A 26928-nucleotide genomic window follows, 5' to 3' on the forward strand; every position below is an offset into this window, starting at 1 on the left:
GAGGCACAAGCCATCCACACGGGGGCAGCAGGGAGCCCCCTCAGCATCCGAGTTCCCACTCTGGGGAAGTGAAACCCACCAAGTCATTCTCATTGAAAGCAGTTTCAATACACCCACACAAAGGAAGCAGAGTCACAGGATTTTTTACAGATCCCAGAAGCAAGGGGGCACAACTGAGCAGGGCGGGGAGGGGAGGGGAGGGGGCAGTCCTCAGTCCCAGGTCGCCAGGAAGCAGGAGATGGAGAGCAGGGTAACAAGCACCTGTTGCTTATAAGGTGGTTGGGGCTGAGGTCCCTAACTTTTCACAGGCTTAATTCTAAGTGGTTGTTTTTAAAAGTGCCCCGTGAAAAGTATAGTGGGAACCTATGACAAGCGTCCTGAACTCAAGTCCTTATCTAAATGTCCAGACTGGGTGTGAGCAGGGTTAGCTTACTGTGAAATGCCTAGGCAGCAACTTGGTAAAACAAAGTTGTTTTCCTCAAAAGTTGTTTTTTGCATCACAAGGGATCATCTTCTTAGCAGCTCCCCTCTCAGTCATGATGTGAAGAAATCTCAGCATTGATGCACTAATCACAGAAGCGTGCAGATATTCCCTGAATCCAATCTGGGTCATTAAAACAATTAGGCTTGTCCAGCGGCTCTTTTCAGCCCTAGGGTGACCAGCTGACTCACTCCTCAGCCCAAATCGCAGAGCTGCTTTGTCTAGGAATAATTTCATCCACCTTGAGAATTCTCTGATTTACTGTCATCTAGGTAGCCCTGGTCTTGACCAAATGTTAGGCGTTCCTAACTTAAGGTGTTAACCTTTTTAGAGGTGGTTTAGGAAATAAACTATGAGGTTTGTCCATTTCTCTGATGGCCAAAGACAGAGCAGTGAAAAGGCAAAACTGGAGTCAGCATTGACAGCTGCAGATTCAGGCTTCCAGCAAAGGTCCTGGAACTCCAGGCCTACCAGCTCTTCCAGCCCTGCTGCAGGGGAGCATTATCCCCTGCCACCCACAGACGTATTTGCAGAAAAAAAAATTCCCCTCCTCCCCACCCTTCCTCTAGGGTAGTGCTGAGCCCATTAAACTTCCTCCTAGCAATATACAAGGTAATCTAAGGGATTCTGGTAGGAAAAAAAAAAAAATCCCCAATCTGCTTCTTTATGTTTCCCTAGATGGCCCTAGGGCACATATGCTAATCAAGTGCCCAGAACAGCCTTAGGTATCCCATAATTCCCCTAGGTGCACCTGTAAACTCACTTTAATAGCAGCATTGTCTTCCAAATGGGTCTCCATCTTTCTAGGCATCTCTTGTAATGCTAACCTGTTTGGCACTGCCCAGAAATTCTAACATTTCTTCCATTTTAACTAATCCTAAGGGATCAGATCACACTGCATCATCTTCCTCCCTACAAACAGCATTTCAACCAGTGACGTAGAACAAAAAGACTCTCAATCAATGGGCTAAGCCCATCCCTGGTGATTCAAGAACCTGTCAGTCCAGGTGGAGACTCCTCCACTAATTCCTCATAATTGTAAGAGCAACCGGAGAGGGAAACTCATTCAATTAAATGACAATTCCAGTTTACAAATCTTATAATATTTTTGCATTTGTGATATGATTCTACACTGAAAACATAACTCGCCTAGTCTAAATGAGATTTTTCAGGATGGTATCCCCAGTATTTTATTTTTGCCTCTTGGTTTAGTAAACTCCCAACCACTTTTTCTTTTAAAAAAAAAAGTCTCTCATTATGCTCCGAAACATTAATTCTGGTTTTAGAGGTTTTAGATCATTTCCTCTAGGTGTTAATCAGTTCTGGCCGTATGGTGAGGGTGAGGTAATTCGTTATTACTTTACAATGAATGCCCTTAATTACATTTTCAGTAGTAATATCAGTCCTTCTGTTTATTTGAGTTCCTAGGAGCTGCAGGCAACGTGATCTGAATTACATGGAGGACGGGCTCCAGCTGACTTTCTGTAAACTCGCTTTAGGATTCTAATCCGAGAAGACAGGAGCAGGTGGGGATAATGAGCGTGGAGGGAGCTGCCCATTATACCACCGACTGGCCCCTCTTTCACCTCCAGGCTGCCCCAGGCACTTCTCACTTAGCTGTGACCTCACTTGTGGTCACGCCAAGCTGCTGGTCAGGAGCGAGTCACCCATCCTATTTCTGAATCCTCCAGCTGCCTCTGGAGATAGGTATGACTCCATTTCAGTTATTGGTGGTGAATTGTTGCCCTCCTTGACAGCATCCAGGAAAGGTCATTACTTTTCCAAAACACAAGTAGGACTTCACAAGCCTCAGCCTTGAAGAGTGTTCCTGGGAGCTTCCAGGCCCTTCAGGCAAATGTGAAGAACTCTTGTCCAGTGGAGGGGATACTGAAGGGATCCTCACCTGGGAGAGAGGGGAGGCGCTGTTTGGGTCTACTCCAGCGCAGAGCGAGGTCAATCTAACATGGCCACAGGAAGACGTAAGGTAAGGCTATGATTCTAAGACGGAGCAACTGCCATTTTAGTCAATCAATATCATCTCTTGCAAATCCATTCATTTGTTCATCCAACAAAGGTTTGTGCTGTCTATTGTCTGTCTGGGCACTGGGCTAAAGGACATTTAAGAGAGAGAGACAGAGACAGGTTCACTGCCCTAAAGAGACAGGGAATCTCCTTGGGAGAATAGTCCTCACAAAGTAGCCCACTGAGTCATCCTCTGTTTAACCCCTGAGTCAGGCTGACTTGAAATTCTCCAGTGTGCAAATTGTATGTTTCTACCCTCTAAGGTGGAGGGAGGAGTCCTGATCTGTGCTCCTCTCTATGCAGGAGCCTGCGCGTGACTCCCAGGCAAGGTCCTGCCCTGGACTGAAGTCAAGAGGAGGCCTCGATCTGGGTCACCCTTTGGCGCAGGGCCAAGCACCTTCCCTCTGCAGGCTTTGCACCTCTTCTCCATCTTCCAGCCTGGGTTCTTGGTCCCTCTCCGTAAGGACTGGGCCTTCAACTCACCGCCTGCCTTTGCTCTCTGACACCTCCTCTCCACTCAGGCTTTGCCGGCCTGACTCCCCACACCCGCTTCGTGCTAGGCATGCATTTTTGGTAGAAGTAGGAACCCCTACTTTGGATTTGTCTCGGTCTTGTGTCCAGTTCCACTGGGACCACAGGCTTCCTCATCTAGCTCCCTGCCACAAACTCGCTTTCTTCCCGTTTTCTAGGTACTGGCTCCTTCCAGCCGCCCACTCTGACACACTCTGATTGTGGCCTAGTGCCCAAAACTGATGCCTGCCACAGGCTCAGGGTGTCTTCTGGGCCTGTCATTAGAGAACAGAATAGGGCTTAAAGGCCTTTCCCTGGGAACAGCTGCATGAACTGAAGGGCCAGCAAGAGGGTGACACCTGCCTGCTGGGAAGGGCTCAGCGCTAGGCAGGCCCTGGCTGTCTGCTCCCAGTGTCGGGGAAAGCCTATTGAACATCACAAGGTGAAAAAAAGGAAGAAAACACTCCTAGGCCAGAGGTATTTTGATGTGAACGAATGAAATTAGTCTTTGAACTATGAATATGAATGATATTATGTGTTTAAAAGACATATATGTTTTAAGTATGTCGTATATGTGTTTAAAAGAAGATGAGAAAAGATCACTGCCCATGCCATGTTGTGAAGGATGCTAGGGGGGATGGGTGGAGCATCTGGGGGAGATCTGATTTAAATCTGTTAGATCACTAGAACCTACATCAAAGTCTTCACCGTAGTTGTCTCTGGATGGCACTATGGGTTCCGTACAATTTTTCCAAAACTCAGAATATTCTGAATTCCTTAAGTAAAAGAATATAAATTCATATAGATGTTGCTCTCACAGTGAGATTTTTTAAATTATATTTTGTTTAGAATGTTAAAGTCAAGATCATTCAAGATACTTTTCCTCTAACCCGGCATCTAATATATTTGGAGAAGGCTGCGTGTGAAGCCAGGGTCAGGGGAAGAGCGTGTTTGGAGGGGAAGAGAAAAAGGGAAAGTCCAAAATGGGACCAAGTGGAAAGGGCCAGAGCCAAGAGAGATGTCAGCTGGAAGTGGAGTAAGAGGAAAGACTGTGCCCACTTGCCAATAAGGATGAGTTGAGATGACACCGTTACCGCTCGCTTTGCGTGGCAGAAGGTGGGCAAGAATCCATTGGGAGACGGGCTTATAATCTAGCCACATGGTTTAGGGACCATGTGATGGAATTTGATGTGTGAGATATATTTAGAGATTAAAATTGGGCACGACCGCCGGGGATCATTTGTCTCCTGTTCAAAAGAAGGATGACATCTGCGTGAATGTTGTGGTTCAGGAACTTTAAAGGGTAAGTGCAGCCTACGTGCACGGCTCCTCCGTTTCCGCATGACGATGAGGACGGGGCCGGGCACTTCTCCAAATGCTGCTCTGTCCTGGGAGTCATTAGAGACTCTGAGAAGCAGGAGGTCAGGGAAGTCCCAGCCACAGAACGATGAGTACCAGGTTTTCAAAAATAGTTCCTGAACATTCACCAGGTCATTTTTGTTTGGTTGCTTGCTTGCTTGCCTTTTTTTTAACCTGCAATATTCCTGACTACTTTACCTTAGCCTTAAAGCTGATTAGATTCGGTATTATGAAAGGATGCTTTGGCTTAACCAGGTCATAACCATTAAAATTTTCTTGTTATCAACTACCAAGAACACTGGCAAGAATTAGCAACTATAAAATTACAATCGGTCATGCACAATTAAAAAACTTTTCCCGAATAGATTTTACATTAATATTAAACATTTCAGAGTTATACTCTCTATTCTGTGGTTGATGCATTTGACTTTGAAAAAAAGAATTAACTATCTTCACAGAAATCTGGATTTTTTTAATATATTTTTTAATTAATAAACCTCATTTTTTAGGTTTTAGATTCACAGCAAAATTGACAGAAAGTGCAGAGATTTCCCATATGCCCTCTGCCCCTACACCTGCATAGCCTTCCCCACTGTCAACATCCTCCACCAGAGCGCTACATTTGTTACAATCAATGAACCTCCATTGACACATGGTAATCACCCAAAGGCCATAGTGACATCAGGGTTCACTCTTGATGTTGCGCTTTCTATCTTTTGGACAAATGTATGATGATATGTACCCACCATTCCAGCATCATACAGAGCAGTTTCACTGCCCTAAAGATCCTCTGTATTCCACTTATTCATCCCTTCTCCCCACTGACCAGCGACATCCACTCACATTTTACCGTCTCCATAGTTTTGCCTTTTCCAGAATGTCACACAATTGGAATCATAGCTCATTTCTTTTTAGTGCTGAGTAATATTCCATTATCTGGATGTACCACAGTTTATTTTTCCATCCACCTATTGAGGAGCATCCTGGTTGCTTCCAAGTTTTGGAAGTTATGAATAAAGCCGCTATAAACATGTGCGTGCAGGTTTTTGTGTGGACAGAAGATTTCAGTTCATTTGGATAAATACCAAGGAGTGTGATTGCTGGATCATATGATATTAAAATATATTTTTTACAAAAAGCATTTAGCCAAAATTGAAATTGTTTTTAAATGTATTTAAAATATTTCAGACAAATAGGCATAAAATAACAAAACAAGAACCTTCATACGCAGCATACTTGCCTAGTCATGCCCGATCTCCCTTCCTCCCCAAGAGGTAACATTATCCTGAATTTGTTGTTGATCCTTCCTGGTATTCTTATAATTTTGCTGCTTATATATTTATTCCTAAACAACACACAGTATTTTTTTTTTGCATTTTTTCACTTTATCTAAATGGTGTATGTGCACGCTTGCACAACCTGTCTTCCTTCTCTCCCTCACCCCACCAATACTAAGCTATAAAACTCATCCATTTTGAAATGTGCAGTTCTGATTCATTCACTGTCATTGCTATGTTGTGTTCCATTCTGTAAACATACCACTATCTGGTTTCCTCTCCTCTTGTTGATGATCACTTGGATTGCTACCAGATTTTTGCTATTGGCAAAAATGTTGTTGTAAATATTCTGGTGCACGGCTCTTTAGGCACATGGGCAAGACTTGCTCTGGGGCAGCACTCCACAAGATACGGTCCTAGAACTGCTGGTTTCTGGTAAATCAGCACCTTGCTTCCTTCATCAAGAAAGTCTTACTGTAAAACAAATGTCAGCTGCACTAACTAGTGTTGCTTCATGATAAAGTTGACTTACGATGTTCTGGTGCAAGCCCTTCTTTCTTACTGCAGAACTGGCCCTCTGAATAGCACTGCTCTTGGGTATATGTCTAGGCATGGCATTACTGGCTTGGGTGGTAAATGGTCTCCTTTCTAAATAATGGCAAACTGCTCCCCAGAGCTCAACACCTAACACCAGAGTATGAATTCCCATAAATCTGAAATACTAAAACACAGGTCCACCTCAAATGCTGAAGGGCCTTCGGCAAAAATACAAATGCAAATCCACACACCATATATCTAAATATTTAAAATTATAAGTCATGCTAACAAACTTTAAATAGGTTTGTTCTGTCATCCTACCATGACAACTGTGGCTACATAAAACCTAGAAGGTTAGGTTCAAATTTAGAATTCTCGAACTCCGACGCCCATTCTGCAGTGGCTGAAGGGTGGCTGAGGAGAACCATGCCCTGGCCCCTGCACTGCAGGCCCCCCTCCTTTCTTCCCATGCCCTGCTCCGTCCGGAAGGCCTCCTGTGCATGTGTATAGACACCCAACTACATCTCTAAACTCCATCTTCACTCCCGCAAACAGCCTCCCACCTTGGGAGAACAGTCTGTGTGCAGAGAATAGCCTACGCAAGCCCTGCAAGTGAATTCAGAGCTGCCTGCACAGAGCATTCCACACCCTAGCTCCTCGGTCTGGTGAGAGGAGACAGGCTCCAAAGGGCACATCCTCTTGGTTCTGGGTACCCCTGGCCCTTTGGGGAGGGGTAGAGCCAGAGGAGGGCCAGAGCTGGGCCCTCTAAAGCAGGCCAAACCAGGGGTCCCTCTTGCCAGGATATAAGGGCGGTACTGGGAATTTATTGCTCTCAATGAAGTTTTCATATTTTTCATGTTTTGTTGTTCATAATACCCACTAAGAAAAAAAATCCCTGATATACCTGTATTTATTTCCCCTTTTTAATTCTTTGTCTATTTCCATCATCTTTTGTGTTTTCCTGACCAATCTTGCCAGTTTCTATCTTACTAATCTTTTCAAAGGACCGGCTTTTAGTTTTGTTAATCTCCTTTATGTTACTGTTTTCTCCATTTTGTTGACTTCTTTAAGATCACTTTTTGGGTTCATTTTATTTAACCTTTCTTGTTGCCTGATAAATTTATTTGGAGCTAAAAAATTTCTTTTAAATTCTGCTCTGGCATTTCCCACAAATTTTGACAAGTAGTGTTTTCATTATTACCTAATTCTACGTATTTCTTATTTTTTCTGATTTCCAATTCCTTTTTAAAGCCATGATTCTTTAGCAGCATTTATTTTCCAAGTAGGTGAGCCTCTTTAAGCAATCCATTTGTTATTACTTTTTAATTTTATTGCACTATGGTTAGAAAACATTGTTTGATATTGATCCTTTGAAATGTATTATGACTTCCTTTATGATTATCATATGACCTAGACAAATTCCTAGAAGAATCTAATCTCCCAAACTAGTTTAAGAAGAAGTAGAAAGCCTAAAGAGTCCTATAAATGTTAAATATATTGAATCAATTGTTTAAGATTTTATCTCAAAGAAAACTCCAGGTCAAGATGCATTGCCACATTGCCCAACTCCAGACGATTTATAGGTAAATTCTGCAAAAGTTTCAAGGAACAGAAAATTCCATCTTAAGTAAACTCCTCTGGAGAGCAGAAAAAGACAACATGTAACTACTCATTCTTTGAACTCTTATAACCAAACAAGAACAGTACAAGAAATAAAAATTATAGGCAAGTCTCATTTTTTAATATAGACGTAAACATTCTAAACAAAATATTACCAAGTCCAAAATGTATTTTAAAAAGATAATACACCATAACCCAGTTGAGTTTACCCCTAGAATGCTAGAATGATTTAACATTAGAAAATCTATATTTATCTCTCTTTGTCACTTTATTTGATTAAGGGATTAAAATCATATGATTTTCTCAGGTGATATAGAAAAAGATTTACAAAATTCAACATTATTCACCATTAAATTCTTCTTTAAAAATGGAGAGAGAACTTTCTTAACCTGATAAAGGGTATCTACAGCACACCTACAGCAACCATTATATTTAACGGCAACATGTTGAAGGTGTGCTCTCTAAGAGTGATAATAAGACAAAGATGCCTTCTATCAACTCTTCTATTCACAACTGTGCTCAAAGTTCAGCCAGTACAGTAAGGCAAGAAAAGAAAATAAGAGTTATAGGAATTAGAAAGGAAAGAAAAAACTATCCTGATCCACTGATATGCTTGGTGTAGAGCCTCATGATTACATACTTTTTCACAAGCATCTCAGGTGATTCTGAAGTTGGTTGCCCATAGACCACGTTGAGAAACATTGACTTAGATACTACAAAAATAAAGGAACTTGTGTAGCAGACGGATGTTGGGGATGGGAATTTGCCACCCCAAAAATGTGTCTCTTTGGCTTGATTATTTTTAAGAACAAAAGACTCAGAAAGAAACTTTGATCTTCCCCCTAATTACCTAAAAGAATTTAAGATAGAAGGTTGTTCCAGGAAGGACCTATCACCATAAGATAACTATAGCGTCATATAAACTAGGTGTGATAGACAGGGAGGAACCCAGCAAGGCCCCTTTGATCAAAGTCCTCCCCATGGTCCATTGTCTTTGCAAGGTAGGGCAAACATTTGTTTACCAAACATAAGCTTTTCCATCTCCATGTGAATTGCCTTTCTCTCCTTCAAAGTCCCAAACCAAACCCTCAACATCCTCCTTTGTCTTTAGCTGAAGATGGTATTTAAGGTGGTGGCTTTGGCCGTTTTGGTGAGTTATTCAGTTTTCCTGGGTTTCTCCCATGTATACATGTTATTAAACTTTGTTTGATTTTCTCCTGTTATTCTGTCTCTCGTCAATTTAATTCTTAGAACAGCCAGAAGAACCTGGAGAGTAGAAAAATATTTCTTCCTTCACTACATGGGCAAAACTATATCAGGAAGAAATGGTCAAATTCTCCAAAATGTGCACTTATTGATAAAAAGAGGCAAAGGAAGAAATGCTTGAGAGATCAGTTTTATGAAACTATAGGACTTCAGAAAGCAATCAGATCCTTCCTGTTGCATTTTAGCAAAAATGCTCATTGTCTGACTGACCAGGACATTATGGACTTCAGATAAATATAACTAGAAAAATCTGCTTCTTTATCGTTTTTGAACCACTCATTATTTTGACCAGCTTTAAAAAAAAAGGGCTGCAGGATATTTCTACTTAGTAACCACCAATAAGTGTGTCTTTTCTCTTCAATCATGTAAGAGCAAATCAGTTTTGAATATGTTTCTTTGATTGTGGCCCAGCAAATCTTACCCTTCTCCTTATGTTGTTTTTCTTCCTCCTTTCCCGGCTCCAAAGCCCTTCATTTTCTCCCTTTCCCAATAAATTGTTGACGATTATTTTCCAATTCTTCAGCCACAGTTGCCCCCAATAAAATGCCCCTCAGTTATTGCTTCTCCTCCCGGTGCATTATCTCCCATCCTCTCAAGCTCCACTGAAAAGTTTTTGACTGTTCCCACTTAGGGAGTCAGGTGGAGGAAAATGAGATCTTTCTGCTCAGAAAGACAAGTACCTGGAAATTATGAATAAGTAACCAGAAAATGTGTCAATAACTAGCCCCCTCCCTGTGCCTACTGAATGCCTCCAATAATCACTCTGGGTGGACTTAAATTTACACAAGCATTGGTTATGACTTCCCATTTAAATTGCAAAGGAAGGCAAAATAAATCTTACTGTGAAGTTGGCCTGTCAATTTACGACATAAACAGCCCTATTCCCTGGCTGCTCTGAAGCATCATGTCTCGCTAAGAGTCCTGGGTAGAAGGCCCCTTGGGTAAACATGGCTTTGCTTTGGCAAATGCTGCTGTTGATCTATTCTGGGTTCAGAGCTTAAGGGCTTAAGGCTCATTCTTACCTTGCCGAAGCAGAGTTTTTTGTGTGTATGGAAAAGAAAATATCTTTAACATTTTGGAAACACTGTAAAAAAAAAATCCAAGTGCGGTGTAATGGACAAGAGGCAGCACATAAACAGGATTCTGGAATGAATACAGAACAAACGCCTAGCCTTCAGAGCACTAGCTACTGTGAAATGATAGATGATGTTCAGGCTTGACAGGGTCTCTGGGTATAAACCATTCTTATGTTCCTGGGCGCAGAGGGAGTCTAAACATTCGCAGGGCTATTCAATTATATTTTGGCCCCTAAAACAGAAGAATTGAATGGGAAAACAATGGCAGGGTGTATGTGCCGGCTTTCAGACACAGAGCAGCAGAAAACCCAGGTCAAAGGTCTTTCCAAACAAGGAAATGTATTTATTCACAGAAGGGGAAGTTCAGAGATAAAGCAGACTTCAGGTTCCCCTAATGATGTTATTAGCAAAGGCCCAGTTCTTTTCACATCCCTGCTCTGCCATGCACGCTGTCTTCATTTTGAAGCTGGTTCTTCTCTCCTAGTTGTCTAATGGCTGCCAGTAACAACTGGAGCTTCTCTCTAAAGAGGGAGGAAGAACTTTCTGGGACATCCAAGCAACTTCTCTTCAAGGCTCTGCAGTCGGAGCTTAGTCACGTGTCCGTTCCTTTAATCAATTCCTGGCAAAAGGGAACACATTATCCTTAAATTATTCTAACTGGGGACAAGGTTCCCGCTGATCCGTGACAGTGTGGGGCAGGGCGAAGGTCTGAAGAAAATCAGGGCTCTGATAGAGGAAGAAGGGAGAAATGCTGAGGAGGCCACCAATGCTGTCCCCACCCAGAGGCAGAGTCTACACTGAGTAGGAGTATGAAGTTTCTACATTAAAAACAGAAAGACATCGAGGGCCCTTCCAACTAGCAGATTCCCAGAAGCCAAGATAATTCCTCATCATAAATCCATTTGTTCATCAAGTATTGGCTGAAGCGCTGTGTGATATCAGGGCTCTGTGCAGGTCCTGCAGAAGTGCAAAGGTGAATAAAAATGGTTCTGCCTCAAGAGTTGATGAAGCAGTGAGAGCCATCTGATGAGTCTGTGAGGAATCATAAAAGTTAGACCCACTTTGTGGACAGCTCACTCTCCAACAGGACTTCCAAGACAGGAGATCCTTCTGAGCGAATTATGAGGAACAGCATCATGAAGGAAGTGGCACCTGAACCAAGGCCTGTGAGAGATCAAATTCTACCTGCAAGTGTGTGAGGGACAGGTATTCCTGGGCGAAGGGAGGGGAACAGGAAGAAAGTTAAAAGACGTGATGAGGGAATTATCTGCCCTTTTTTTTTTCTTTTGTTAGTGTAAATTGCTCCCCCACCCCCACCAAAAGGGGAAAATATCCCAGTTGCCATCCTAGTGACTCCACTGGGTATCCTCCCTCAGACGCGCTCTCCACCCTCCATCTTGTTCCGTGGCCCCGTAGCCCGGCTTTTCAGCTCTCTGTCAACCAGTCTCCTTGCTCCTGGCTTTAGATGGGTTCAGCCAAGAGAAGGCACAGGCAGGAGATCACAGAGTGGAAGAAAGAGAGCAGGAGGTACTACACCTCCAGGTGCTCCTTGCCTCACTGTAGGTTGGCAGGGGCCGCATTCCTTTACCAACAGTCATGGCTTCCTTGACCAGCCCCTCCCTATAACTAGTTTCTGGTCACTGCTCCCTTCCTGTTCACCAAGTTGTAATAGCAACTCCCCAGCATTACTAGCCCTGAGTGCTTCGTCATCATTTGTTGGTGTCGCTTAACACTGTCAGCACCTGTATATAAAAGTCCCTTCATTAAGCTCTCCCCAGTCACCCCTTTTTGGTTTCCCATCTGCTCCCTGCCAGGACTGTGAGTGACATGGAGACCTTCATAGTCAACTGAAGTTAGCCAATGATTGCTTTCAATCTTCTTTGTCTGATGTTTTCTTATTCTTGGTTCTAAGTGTCTTATTTTCTCATCTTCAAAGAGTCACATTAATGATACACTTCTCATCAGACCTATAAGTTGTAACTCTTTCACCTCTACCCTGAAGAGCGAGATATATCTTTCAAAACGTTCGAACTGCACCAGTGACAAAAGAAAGAATAGACAAAAATTGGATTTCACCAAAATTAAAATCTTTTGTGCTGCTTTATCAAGAAAATTAAAAGACAACCCACAGAATGGGAGAAAATATTTGTAAATCATATATCCAGTAAGGGACTTGTATCCAGAACATATAAGGAATTCTTATAACTCAATAAGAAAAGATAAATAATTCAATTTTAAAATGGGCAAAGTATATGAATAGACATTTCTCCAAAAGAGATATACAAATGGCTAATAAGCACATGAAGAGACAACACATCATTAGCCTTTGAGAAATGCAAATCAAAGCCACAGTGAGATACTACTTCATACCCACTAGGATGGTGCTAATAAAAGAGACAGACAATAACAAGTGTTGGTGAGGATGTGGAGAAATTAGAACCCTTGGTCACTACTCGTGGGAATACGGAATGATGTCAGCCACTTTGACACTTCTTCAAAATATTAAACATAGAGTTATCACATGACCCAGCAACTCCACTTCTTGGTATATATTCAAGACAAATGAAAGTATGGGTCCACACAAAAACTTGTACACAAATGTTCAAAGTAGCATTATTCATAATAGCCAAAAAGTGGAACCAACCCAAATGGCCATCAACCAATGAATAGATAAATAAAATGTGGTATGTCCATACGGGGGACTATTATTGGGCGCAAGAAGGAATGAAGTACTAAAACATGCTGCAATATGGATGAACCTTGAAATCATTACGCTAAATGAAAGGATTCAGTCACAAAAGACCATGTATTGTATGATTCCATTTATATGAAATGTCTAGAATAGGCAAATCCATAGAGATAGAAAGTAGATTCGCAGTTGCCTAGGGAGACTTGTGGGGAAATGGGTAGTGACTGCTAATGGGTACAGTCTTTCTTTCTGGGGCAATGGTTGCACATTTCTGTGAATACTGTACTTGGTCCTTCAATTACCCAGTTCTTCTAAGTGTCTTTTGGAAGCCTACAAGGCAAGAAAATAATTCATACCTACACGTAAATTCTGAAGGGTCTTAGAACTTACAAGCTTAAGAACATCCTCAGGGATCCTCTGAAACTTTCCCAAAAAATAAGATGTGGAGGGCTTGCTTCTTTCTAGCTTGCTTGATATTTTACAGTTCTCCAAATATCCTGTGTGAAGTGGAACTAATCACAAGCTTTTTTGCCAGAGTGTCTTATGTTAGGATAAAAGAAAACACCGTTTACCCACCTCCCAGAGCATCTCATTAACATTCTGCCCCTCTTTTCCTGTCTATTCATGACGACTAATGTTATTAAGAGAATATATGGCAACTTTAACCAAAGAGGAACTCCATAACGGGGACCATATATCTAAACTTGTTTATGCAGATCCCATTCCTGCACTGGCTTTGTGCTGTAGAAAGAGGACACTACAGGAAGCCAGGGGCCTCGGTGGTTATGTGACCCTGGGGAAATCACTCAGCGCAAAGAGCTGCCTCCATAAAATTACAGCCTCCAACTGGAGTATCTCTGGGGAACTCAACTCAAAAAAATGATCTGTCAACTTGAGCATCCATATCATCCACCTTAGCCTGAAATTTGAAGATACTGCTAGTGGTGATAAAGCAATGAGATTGTGCTAAAATTATTGTTGCCTGCAACACTCTAAATCTTTGAGATGAAAGATTTCCATGAAATCTTTTCATGGAAAATTCTAAAGTTCTAAGCAAATCAGACAGGCTGAATATTAATAAACATTTAGATGAAGTAAGTGAAACTGATTTTGTTTGGGTGCAATGGGAGCTGGTAGAGAGAGTGTTATAAACTGTGCTATCGGTGTTCTGGGAAAAAGGTAAATCATCTGAGATACATAAATCCTAGTAACCCACACAGAGATAAGCAGACATGAAGTACGTAAGCCCCAGAACCCTGTTGAGACCTCAAGTGTTCCCAGAACTGGCAGCAGGAGTAAGAATTTTGCAGAATTGAAGAGTCATGCCTCCAAATGCGTGTGGTTTGTAGAATATCCTCTGTGGGAAGAAAGTAATAGCTGGAGTTATGGAAATGACAGCTGATGAAAACTTGCTAATCTGAAGTCTGACTTGGAGCAATAGCAGAGAAGCTGAGAATTCTCTCTTCTAGTTCTGAGTCCTAGCTCCATATGCACCACGGGAATCAGAGTCAGGGAATGCACTGGTGGGGGGTGTGGGAAAGCGCCACGGAATGACGAGGAACCAGGCTGCTAGGGAGAGGAAGGTCTCACATGACCAGGCAGAGATGTTTCCCCGGCCATCGTCTGCTAAGTGTGTCCCCAGCGATGGAGCCTAGAGTTTACCCCTGAACCACACAGCGATTCCCCTGCATGATTTGTAATATCTGGTATGCCTAAGTTAACATCTCAGTGAAACATGCCACGCAACCATGCTGCTGCCGTGAGAGCTGGGGAGTAGTAGAAGGTTTGGGCATTTTCAATCTATTAAAATTGTAGGATGGATTAAGCTAGAGTAAAGCAAAACCAGAAGAGGGAAGAGACTTCTCTAGATTTTTGTTCACAATCAAAAGAAAAGGGAAAAATGATACTATCATGAACCAGGGCTGGGGTAATTGTGAGGGGAAAATAGGCAAGTTCGAGGACCTTGAAGATACTTGACAGGAGTGACTTGGTGACGAATTGCATATGGGGGTGAGAACAGAAGAATCTAGGTTATCTCCAAGATTCCTGGGTCCTCACACTGTGAAGATGTTGATACTCTTAACCAAGAGGAAAATAAAGGTACGGAACCATATTTCAGGAGGGAGGAAATCACTTCAGTTTTGAACCTGTTCGTTAACAAGATGCTTTGGCCTACAGGTTTCTCCCACCGGATTCACGTCACATTGTGTTATCTGACTTTTGCCATTTTTGTGAATAAAGATGTCCTGAGACTTAACCCGGGAACTCTAGCGGTGCTGCTCAGTATTCCACACCAGAACTATTCTGCTATTGCTCGTCAATGTTAGACTACGTGGACCTTTATTTACTGGCCTTTATGTCTTAAATCTAAATATGTCTCAAGAGGTTTTTCATATTCAAAGTACAACTCATTTCAGTCATACAACAGACACGTACGGATCACCTGGTATGTCCAAGAGATGTGGGGGTCACACACATGACTAAAACATGGTCCTGCCCTCAAAGGGTTAACAAGCGGATAGATGTTTTGATCAAGTCTTTGACATTCTTGGGGAAAGGCAGCTTTTCGAACCATGAACGACCTCTCCTTTGCTTGGTAGCTCTTCAACTACAAAGTAGGTCAAACAGGCACACTGTGTTTAGGGACTTATAAATGAACATAGCGCTTCTTGGATCCTGGCATTCCACAGCATAATTACCTACTCCTGAGCCTGCTGCCACATGCCCAGAGGGCAGAATGGAGAGCCAGGAGAGCTGACGTTCAGGGCAGTGCCGTGCAGACATGCAGAGCAAGCGGCCTCAAGACCAGACTAAGAAACAGATGGAGAGAGCGATGGGAGAAGAGACTGACTCAGCACCAGCAACGCAGCATCCCCCCTGTTTGGGGTACACTCGTTCCAGCCGCAGACCACCCTTGGATGAAACTGTACCCCAAAGAAGAGCAGACTGGGCAGCGGAGAACATCGCCGCATCCATTGATGTAAAACAGAGAAGGGGGTACAATTTGTACGCACGCAGAAAATGCATGGATGGATACACAGGAAGCTGTTAACCAGTGAGAACCAGAAATTATTCCTAAGGAGAAAGGCTGGGAGAGAGACTTCCTTTTCCTGTATCCTCTTTTGTTCTAATTGAATTGTTTTTTTTTTTAATTGAGGTAACACTGGTTTAGAACATTATATAAATTTCAGTTGTGCATTTCTACTATATTTCGATTTCTGTATAGACTACATCATGTTCACCATCCAAAGACTACCATCCGTCACCATACACATGTGCCCAGTCACCCCTTTTGCCATCCCCTCTCCCCGCTTCCCCTATGGTAACCAGCAATCTAACCTCTGTATCTCTGTGTGTGTTTGTTGTTCTTTTAGCTTTTACTTATGAGTGAAATCCTATGGTATTTGACTTTGCCCGTCTGACTTATTTCGCTTAGCCTAGTACCCTCAAGGTCCATCTATGTTATTGCAAATGGCAAGATTTCATCTTTTTTTTAATAGCTGAGTAGTATTCCATTGTGTATATAGACCACATCTTCTTTATCCATTCGTCCATTGATGGGCACTTAGATTGTTTCCCATTCTTGGCTATTGTGAATAATGCTGCAACAAAAATAGGGGCACACATATCTTTACGCATTCATGTTTTCATGTTGTTTGGATAAATACTCAGCAGTGGAATAGCTGGATTGTATGGTAGTTCTAATCTTAATTTTTTGAGGATTGTCCATGCTGTTTCCATAGTGGCTGCACCAGTTTGCATTCCCACCAGCGCTGTGTGAGATTTCCCTTTTCTCCACATCCTCTCCAACACTTGCTAATTCTTGTCTTGTTAATTATAGCCACTCTGATGGGTCTGAGGTGACATCTCATTGTAGTTTTGATTTGCACTTCCCTAATAATGAATAATGTTAAACATCTTTTCATGTGCCTGTTGGCCATCTGTGTATCTTCTCCAGAAAAATGTCTGTTCAGGTCCTTTGCCCATTTTTTAATCGGGTTGTTTCTTTGTTGTTGAGTTGTATGAGTTCTTTATATATTTTGGATATTAACCCCTTATCAGATATATGGTTTGCAAATATCCTCTCCCAATTGTTAGGTTGTCTTTTCATTTGTTGACGGTTTCCTTTGCTATGGTGCTTTTTAGTTTGATGTAGTCCATTTATGTGAATTCTTAACACCAGTATGCATTACTTCTTCAATGAAAAAGAAAAAGTCAATAAGCATTCAAGAAATTTTAAAAAATAAGTACATACAAAGAATTACCACAGGACTTAGCAATTCCACTCTAAGGTATATACCAAAAAGAATTGGAAGCAAGGGCTCAAACAAATACTTGTACATGCCTCTTCATAGCAGCACGATGCCCAATAGCCAAAAGGTGAAACAACCCAAATGCCCATCAACAGATGAACGATAAACAAAATGAGGTCTATCCATACAGTGGACTATGACTCAGCCATCCTCAGAAAGGAAGGAAGCACTGACACCTGCTACAGTGCAGATGAACCTTGAAACCAAGCTGAGTGAAAGAAGCCAGTCACAAAAGATCTCATACTGTATGATTCAATTTACACGAAATGTACAGGATAGGTAAACCCATAGAGACAGAAAGCAAACTCACGGTTGCCAAGGGCTGGGGAGAGGAAGGAATGAAGAGCAATTGCTTAATGGGTACAGGGCTCCTTTTAGGGGGTGATGGAAATGTTTTGGAACTAAATAGAGGCACAACATTGTGAATGTACTAAATGCCACTGAATTAAAAATGGTTAATTTTAATGTTATGTGACTAACACCTCAGTTAAAAAAATTAATTTTTTTAAAAGTAGGAGATATAAGGGGGCCAGCCTGGCGGCCAGCAGTTAAGTGCGCACGTTCGCTTCGGCGGCCTGGGGTCTGCCAGTTCGGATCGTGGGTGCAGACATGGCACCGCTTGGCAAGCCATGCTGTGGTGGGTGTCCCACATATAAAGAAGAGGAACATGGGCACGGCTGTTAGCTCAGGGCCAGGCTTCCTCAGCAAAAAGAGAAGGATTGGCAGCAGTTAGCTCAGGGCTAATCTTCCTCAAAAGGAGGGGGGGGGGGGTTGAGTAGGAGCTATAAGGAGGTAGCAAGAAGGTCACAGATCCCCCTGGCAACAGCAATCTGAATGTCAGTGACACATGGTAGAAGCCAAAAAAACTAGCTTGCCATATATCAGCCCAGAGTACTCTAAAAATAGTTCATTGAGGGGTCGGCCCTGTGGCCTAGTGGTTAAGTTTGCACGCTCCATTTTAGGGGCCTAGGGTTTCGCTGGTTCGGATCCTGGATGCAGACATGGCACCACTCATCAAGCCATGCTGAGGTGGCATCCCACATGCCACAACTAGAAGAACCCACAACTAATATATATATAATATATAATATATATTAGTTGTGTATATATATATATATATATATATATACACAACTGTGTACCAGGGAGTTTTGGGGAGAAAAAGGAAAAATTAAAATAAATAAATAAATAAAAGTTGGTTGAGAATAGAGCATAACAAGGTTAAATCAAAATTCAAAATAATGATCATGAAGCTTTCCCGTAATCCCGTCACACTAAGAACTATTTTCATTTTTAGTCCAGCATCGTCTTGACAACACATTTCTTGGAAAACACTGAATTAATAGCCCCTTCCGTTGACACTCCTTCTGCTCTTGGGAGCACATTGACTCCTCAGAATCAACTCATGAAGTTTCTTCTTGTTGACCTGGGCACATGTCCAGCTTAAAAAGAGAATCATTCAATTGTGGTTGGAACCGGCAGGGACCTGCCCCTTTGGGGTCCTCTGTGAGCCAGGTGAGGGAGCACGTGTGGAAAACCATGTCTTGGCATGAGCCACGGCTGCACTGTCCCTTCCTAGGCCTGACGTCATCACATCCCCGCCCCCTGCTTGCCCTTCCTCCTCCTGCCATCCACTTCATCACGTGGCTTGTGTTCTCCTTTCTGACTGGACACCTTTGAGCTGACCTGTGGTGACTCTCTGCTGACTTGGGCTTGGGGCCCTTTGCCATAAATATCCTTTGAGAAGCCCGAGTTCATCCTATATCTGGCCTTTGACCCCAAATAAATTAGATGTCACATAGGTTTCTTCAGTGTCACCCAAAAACCATTTGGAAACCATCATATTGTGTATAAAGGAAGGAAAAATCTTTATCAGTTTGAAATGGAGAAGTTTCACCACTGCTTTACTCTGTAATGATACGGTTGTATTCGTTTGCTTGGGCTACCATAACAAAGTACCACCGACTGGGTGGTTTAAACCATAGGAAGTCATTTTCTCACGATCCTGGAGGCTGGAAGTCTGAGATGAAGGCATGAGCAGGGTTTGTTTCTTCTGAGGATGGGACTAGAGCCTTAGAGAGGAAAAGGCACACTTCGCCCATTTTAACTGCCCGTAAATGCAGGCATGTTTAGAGTTCTCTACTAGCATCTGTTTTCTCTATGAAGATGGAGGCCAAGTCATCTTCTGGAAAGGGGGTAATGGTGGGACTGGAGGCTTCAGAGTGCCATCTAAAGGGATATCACTGGGAATACTGAAGGCCAGCTACTCCTGCATTCAACTGCATTCTCTCCTAGTGGATGCTTCTCTGAGCTCTGGAAACCAACACCTTTTGGCTGAAAAGACCCATGCCATCTGGGGCCCCTGGGCACTGGATGCCTAGAAGGTCTCCTCCTCCTGTCCCATTGAGAGCCCATGTCCATTCAATCTCCTAGAGCCTCGGGAAGCAGGTACACCCACCTCCGCAGACCCCTTCCTGAACCTCCTGCATCCTCCAGACCTATATCCTGCATCCCAAGAGGCAGCTTCTGTTCTGTGTCCTGAGCCAGTGAAAGCTTTTGTTTCTAAGAAACAGGCCATTAATGATTTCCCTGAGTCCTAGATTTCAGCATCCTTCAGTTCCCTCCGTGTTCAGTACACATTCTAAGTATCTGTTGATGGGTCTACAGGAGTTCGTTGTCCTACTCTTGAAACTTTTCTGTAGGTTTGAAATTTTTCAAAATAAAAATGCAGTAAATGAATAACCCAAGAATCTGCCCAAATCCTTTTCCAGACTGAATCAGCTTGGGGTACTGTTGCCCCTGGTGAAGGCCCCTGACACCTCTCAAGGAGAGGGAGACATTCCCTGGAACTGTCAGCGGCACTCAGGAACAAAAGCAAACTCGCTTAGCCCTGGAACCAGCCTATACAGAAACAGACACTGGACAATGCCAGGAAAGAGAAGGCTATTTGATGGATGGGGCGGGGTCACCACCTGCCCTTCGTGCTGCCCCTTCTCCTCAAGCGCTCCATCTACTTGCTGTCTCCCGTGAATTCCCCACTACCGCTAGGGCTGTACAACTGGCTTCTGCTCTAGTAGAACATGTCAGTTGGAGCTTCCTGGTTGGAGTAACTGTCAATTTAGCTTTCAATTTGGGATTGTCCGGTCTCCTTGTCCACACTCTCACCTCTGTTGTATGGGCTGTGGTCCAGTCTGCTAGCTGCTCACTCAACTTCCTGCTGACTTCTTGTCCTGCCCTTTGGCTCCTGGAGAGTTCCTGGCTCCTGACTGCTCTCTTGTCTGTGACCTGCTGCCCCTCTTGATTAACTTTCAGCTTTCTGTCTGCCTGACTTCAACACTCCCATGAACCATGCATGTATTCCTGATATTACTTAAACTACTGGCCACGACACTAGGTATTTCCTTGGGTCTCGTGTACCCTTAGCAGCCCCTGAGTTGTGTGCATCCAGCCTCTCTCCAGTTTTTTTAGACTTGGCATTAACACATTGTCCAGTGATGGACAGCTCATTGAAACCATCATGCACGCTTACAATACGCACTCAGCTTTTGAACAAACTCAGCATTCACAGATTCAGTTCTGAATCCGTCTCCTTGACCTTTATCTTGCATCTGGTTCTGCTTACATCTTTTGCAGCTGCTGCTTCTCCCATTTTTGTCCTCACTCCAGTGATTAGACTTAATGCTTTCCATTATTTTCCTAGTAATGATCTCCAAGCGTCACTCCTGGGATTCTAGTGCCCAACTTGGCTAAACACCCACTCTGGATTTAACTCATTCCTGGAACCCTGTTTGGTAGCATGTTCATGAAGGCCACTCCAGCCCCACAAGGAGGAATAGAACAAAAACATTAATCTAAAACTACTAGGTTAAAGAATAACAATGTCAATTATATATATATTTTTTTTTAAGATTTCATTTTTTTCCTTTTTCTCCCCAAAGCCCCCCAGTACATAGTTGTATATTCTTAGTTGTGGGTCCTTCTAGTTGTGGCATGTGGGAGGCCACCTCAGCGTGGCTCAATAAGCAGTGCCATGTCCGCGGCCAGGATTCGAACTGACCAAACACTAGGCTGCCTGCAGCAGAGCATGCGCTCTTAACCACTCAGCCACGGGGCCGGCCCCTATATATTTTTTAATTAAAACAAATCCCCCCCCAAAAAGATCAAAGATTCAAAAGTAGAAAGAAAAGAGAGAGAAAGAGAGAAGGAAGGAAGGAAGAGAGGGAGGGAGGAAGGAATAGAAAGAAAGAAAGAGAGAGTGAAAAAGAAGCTATAAAAGTAGTAGAAGAAAACTTAGGAACATTTTTTCATAACTTTGGAGTGGGAAGGTCTTTCTAACTATGACACAAAATCCAGACATCATAAAACAAAATATTCATAAATTCCTCTTTATAAAAAATAAAACATTTTAGCATAAAAAATAAGCAATGTCAAAACACAAACAAGAAATTGAGGAAAAAACATTTTCCATTATATCATACACCCAGGGCTAAGCTCACTAATATATAAAGAGCTGCTACAAAATAAGTTTAAAAAAAAAATCAACTTAATAAAAGAATTGGCAAACTATAAGAATAAACAGTTTACAAAAAACAAAATGCAAATGGCTTTAAAACATATAAGAGAGAGTCAACCTCACTCATAAAATACAAACGCCACTGGAACATCACTTCCACCTATCCGTTTGCCAAAAATCAAAGAGTTTGGTAACACAATCTGTTGCTAAGACCAGCAGCAAACAGGTGCTCTCATACTTTGCTGGTAGAAGTGTAAATTGGTAAAAACTCCTGTGGGGGGCAATTTACTGGTATCTATCAAAATTATACATGCATGTACATTTTGTTCCAGTAGTTTCACTTCTAGGAATTTACTTTATAAATATTCTCACATTAGTGTAAAATGATTAGAAGTAAGATTATTTATTCCAATATTGTGTCATAGAATATTCAGAACACATTCAATATGTATTAAAAACAAAAATAATTTAATAAAAAATTTTAAGACTTTTTTTTACTTTATTTTATTGTAGTAAGAACATTTAACAAGATCTTCCCTCAATAAATTTTTAATTTATTAACCAATAATTGCTGCTATAGGTGGCACACCCACCACAGCATGGCTTGATAAGCAGTGTGTAGGTCCACACCAGGGATCTGAACCAGTGAACCCCAGGCCACCAAGGCAGAGTGCAAGAACTTAACTGCTATACCACAAGCCCAGCCCCCATCTTCCTCCACTTTATATGTGGGATGCCACCACAGCATGGCTTCACAAGTGGTGCATACGTACATGGCCAGGATCCCATCTGGTGAACCCCAGCCTCCCAAGCGGAGCACGTGCACTTACCTGCTACACCACCAGGCCAGCCCATTTTTCAAAATGCCTTCCTCACAAAAGCCTGAGGGTTATCTGCATTGAGAAGTCTAACATCTCCAGAATCTGTGCCTCTTGACAAGCAAGCTCGGCTCCTGTGGCAACACCCATCTCTCTGGTTTTTACTACTCCTCTGGAGCTGTTGGTTTATTGACAGATGGTATAGCAACGAAAATACAGCCACATGGGAGAGAAATAAAATCAATGAAAAAGAAGACAGAAACCCTCTCTCCAAACACATTCCTTTTTATTCTAGTAAATGTGATTCTGAAATTTATTTTTATTTATTTACTTTTTTTTTTTTTTGGTGAGGAAGATTGGCCCTGAGCTGACATCTGTTGCCAATCTTCCTCCTTTTGCTTGAGGAAGATTATTGCTGAGCTAACATCTATGCCAGTCTTCCTCTATTTTGTATGTGGGACTCTGCCACAGCATGGCTTCATGGGAACCCCAGGCACTGAATCAGAATGCACAAACTTAACCACCACGCCACTGACCGCCCCCCAGAAATTTTTAATAAAAACCACATAAAACAAAACATTTACAGCAGGTGTGCTACATAGGAGGGTTTTAGGAAAGTGTCAAAACTGGTTATGGCTAGAATGAAAAACACTTTAAAGGCTTTTTGCAAAAGCTGGTCACCTCAATCTGTATAGCCATGGAGAAAAACAGACAACATATTTTTACCAGCCTTCATCTCCCTAAATAGCTTTTTTGGGGGGTATGCAATTAATCTGAAAGCTTTATTTAAACCTAAATCATGTGGATCGGTGTGGAAAGGTAAATCGATACACATCAGATTAAAGATAATGCAAAGAAACTGAGCGCCTATATGTTCAGAATATTTTTTAAAGGATCGTTTGTCTTTTTGGCTCAGTGCTAGAGAACAAGGCGGGTCGGGTCAGCGCGCTGTACACCGCAAACACGCGGAGTGACTCCGGGACTTATAGTGTCACGTGCGCTCCAGCGGCGCACGTTTTCAGCCTGGTCTGGGGAGATTACGCAACCGGCGGATTTGGTGTGACAGTTCCTATAATTTGTCACCTGGAGGCTGAAAAACGAAACACCTGATACGTGAAAAGAGCCACTTTAAAAAATTGTAAACAAGCCCGAAGAGGCTTTCCTCGGCAGTTTGCTTTCATTTTACGAATTGCGTTCTCTGGAGGCTGGCTTTTTAAGAATCAACGGTGCTAAATACCATGTTAATAAAAAAGCTAGCAATCAGCTTTAACAGTTTAAAAATGGCCATTTTACACTCGTCAAAAGCCAGAGTTGTGTCATTTCTAAAAATATTTTCATAATGTATTTGTTAAAATATTACAGAATAATATATGGAAAGAACATATGTAGTTAACAGGGTGAAATTCAGCAGTACCAGTTCAACAGGCTAGGTCTAAATTTTTTCCAAACTGTGAAGTTTTCCCCTCTTTGTGAAGGAAGTTGGAAAAAAAACTAAAAATAAAGCAGAGTTTTATTTTAATTACTGACAGACAACCAAGGTTTTATTTTTTTCTTACTTCTGGAATATTCCATTCCATGTTGGCCAAACACATATTTCATAACAAAAGCAGAAACAGAAGAAAGGAATTGTGGAAACAACGCCTGCATTAAGTCCAAATGCTCCCTTCTAAAACACTGTGTACCTGTTTGTTCCCTCCCATAATGCAAGCTTTATTTCAGGTAAACCACGCTCAGCTCCATCTCTCTCCTCTAGAAGGGCGGGATTCCTTCCACTTGTCAGTGTCAGGCGGGAGAAACAAGGCCAAAGGCAGGTTGAGCTGAGGTCAGGTCCTTGGAGATGCCAAAACCTGGTGCAGAGTAGAAAAGCAGAATTGGGGATGGGTGGAGGTCAGAACATGAGTCAATAGTCAGAGGTACCAAGGTCAAACGAGGACGCCAAAACCAGCGTCTTGGGGGCAAATCTAAGAACAAATCAGACAGGAACAGATGAATAGGCAAGTTAAAAGAGACTAAGAAGCATGAAATAAGTGAGGCTAGATCTGCACGGACGTTCTGTTTTGTGTGAGGACCTCTTCCTCTACCAGCAGGCTTCTGCTGGTCCTAAAGGAGCTGTTCTCTAAAAATATTAGGGAAGGAACCAAAAGCCATAAATACAAGATGGAGACTTGGTTGGGCACAAACACGCACCACAACCACCACAATCCCGAAAGTAAGAGCTACAAGAGACACACAAGCTAAGGATTAGCCTCGCTGTTGCTAGAACAATAAATTATATATAACTGAACTGTAGCATCCTTGGAAGACAAAGTTAGACTGATGTAATTCTCATCCCATAAGTCATTCATTAAAATATTTGTTAAATTCATACAGTCGGGCACTGTGCTGAACGCTGGGCATAAAAAGCTAAACAAAATACAGTCTGTGCTCCCAAGGATTTTGCAGAGAAAGAGAGACAAATAAATACACAATTTCAATACAGTGTGATGAATACATTGCAAGAGGAAATCATGGAGTGTTAAGATAAGATAGAAGGATAATGGAAGATTTCTTTCAGAAGGAGATGAATCTTAGCTGAGGACTGAAGAAGTGATGCGGCGGAAACAGCAGGAGGAAAAGCTCCCTCCTTACTTGAGTATTGTGTTTAATTATTCTCCAGAGCCACAGAGCAAGTGGAGAGAACTCAAAAGAAGACAATTGAATGGAGGTCCAGAAAACTCAACCTGTCTGCAAGGAGTGAAGGTAGTAGCATGGTTTGATCTTAAAGACTATTAAAAGTCTAATCCTCAAAATGCTAAAAACATACATAGAGACCGTACATTGAAGTTCTGTTTAGCTCATTCATGAGGGAACCAACAGAATGACAAAATGATTCCAAGGCAGATACAAGAAACAATGTACATATAGTTTATAAAAGAAAAGAAGACTAGAATAAAATTATTAAATTAGATATAAAACTCATTAATATCCTATAGGGCAATAAACCATCATCTTTAGGGTTATTTTCTCTAGTGACCAGAAATCATTTGCATTGCTCCTGAACAAAAGTGATTTTTATCTTATTAGTTTCTTACTTATTAACTTTTAACTTTTGTTGTAAAATATCTAAGCTCCATTCATTGGTAAATAGTAAGTTAAATAAAGTTTCGTTTGCCGAGTGGGGTGATCCTTGGATAGGCTTCTTATGTGACACCATAGCATAACGATAAAAATCACACCGCCGTGTTCTAGAAAACTTTTTTATAGTATCCAAAAAAAAATTTTACCCTCTGAAATTTACCAAACCTGAAGACATCCCACAGCAGAGTTGTGGCCATCCTCAGTCTCCACGAATAATGAAGCTAAAAGTTACAGTAAAGTAGATATGTTTTTCCTACCTGATTCTCAGGCATAAAGACGATGAGAATCACCTATGTTCCAAGCACTGTTTTTACATTTGTTTTCTCATTTAATCACCTCACCAATTCCATGTAGTAGGTTTTACTATATTCATTTCATAGTTGACGAAACAAAGAATCACAGACATTAGATAACTTGCCCCAAGAATAAATTAGTAAAGCTGTTTGGGAGGGCCATTTGGCAGCATCAATCCAAATTTTAAATATACATATCTTCTGACCCAGTCAACTCTCCTTTAGAATCTATGCTCAAGAAACATTTGCTGTTTGGTACAGCAGTGTTTGTATTGATAAAGGAAAAGGAAGGAAGGGAGGAAGGGAGGGAAGAAGGACACATCTATGAGTCATCACAAAGGGATTGGCTAAATAAATTAGGATATATCCATATTATGGAATATTAAGCAATCTTAAAAATAAGTGAGGTGGCCTGGCCCCGTAGCCCAGTGGTTAAGTTCGGCGCACTCTGCCTCGGTGACCCAGGTTCGGTTCAGAAAGAAAAGTGAATATGATAAACCATACTTACCTCCAAGATATATTGTTCAGTGAAAGAAGCAATTTGCAGAATAATGCATTCATGAAAAATAAAATGTACTTATAAAACCTGGAAAGAACATACATGAACTGTTAATGGAGGATATCTCAGGCAAGGGGAGTGGGCATGGGGAAGTAAGGGAAGATAGAGGTGGTGGGAGGAGAATTTTCCATTTTGTTCTATACTTAAGCATTCCTAAAACCATTTACAATGGAAATTGATTACTTACACAATTTAAAAAAAAAATAATAGATGGTAAGAGTTCAGGAAGCATAACCTGCTGGAGATTACCCAACTAGTAAAAGGAATTTAAGTTGCAATTCAAACTCAGGTCTGGCTGACTTAAGGCTGTGGGCTTTGCCAATTGTTATTCACCTCACTGTCACCCATGACTGCATTTACTCAGGGATGTTACTGAGGTTGTGTGCCACATTTGTCAGGGAGAAAATTCCTTTAGAGTTAAGGACTGGGACCTGCTTGGCTTCTCCCAAGACCCTGGTATGGTTTTTCTTCTTCCAGA

General features: G+C 42.0%; 1 long non-coding RNA gene across 2 annotated transcripts in view; it reads left to right on the plus strand.

Annotated features, from left to right (window-relative positions):
- The first annotated feature begins 2180 nt into the window (after positions 1-2180).
- LOC139083085 (uncharacterized) overlaps positions 2181-26928 on the plus strand; it is a 52614-nt gene continuing 27866 nt past the window's right edge. The window contains exons 1-2 of one of the 2 annotated variants that reach the window (XR_011539643.1): positions 2187-2465; positions 25138-25220. This is a non-coding gene — a long non-coding RNA (uncharacterized lncRNA). Of the gene's footprint in view, positions 2466-25137; positions 25221-26928 lie in introns of both variants that reach the window. The other variant, XR_011539644.1, reaches the window with a different exon arrangement.

Source organism: Equus przewalskii, chromosome 4 (genome assembly GCF_037783145.1).
Source record: "Equus przewalskii isolate Varuska chromosome 4, EquPr2, whole genome shotgun sequence".
Taxonomy (NCBI): Eukaryota; Metazoa; Chordata; class Mammalia; order Perissodactyla; family Equidae; genus Equus; species Equus przewalskii.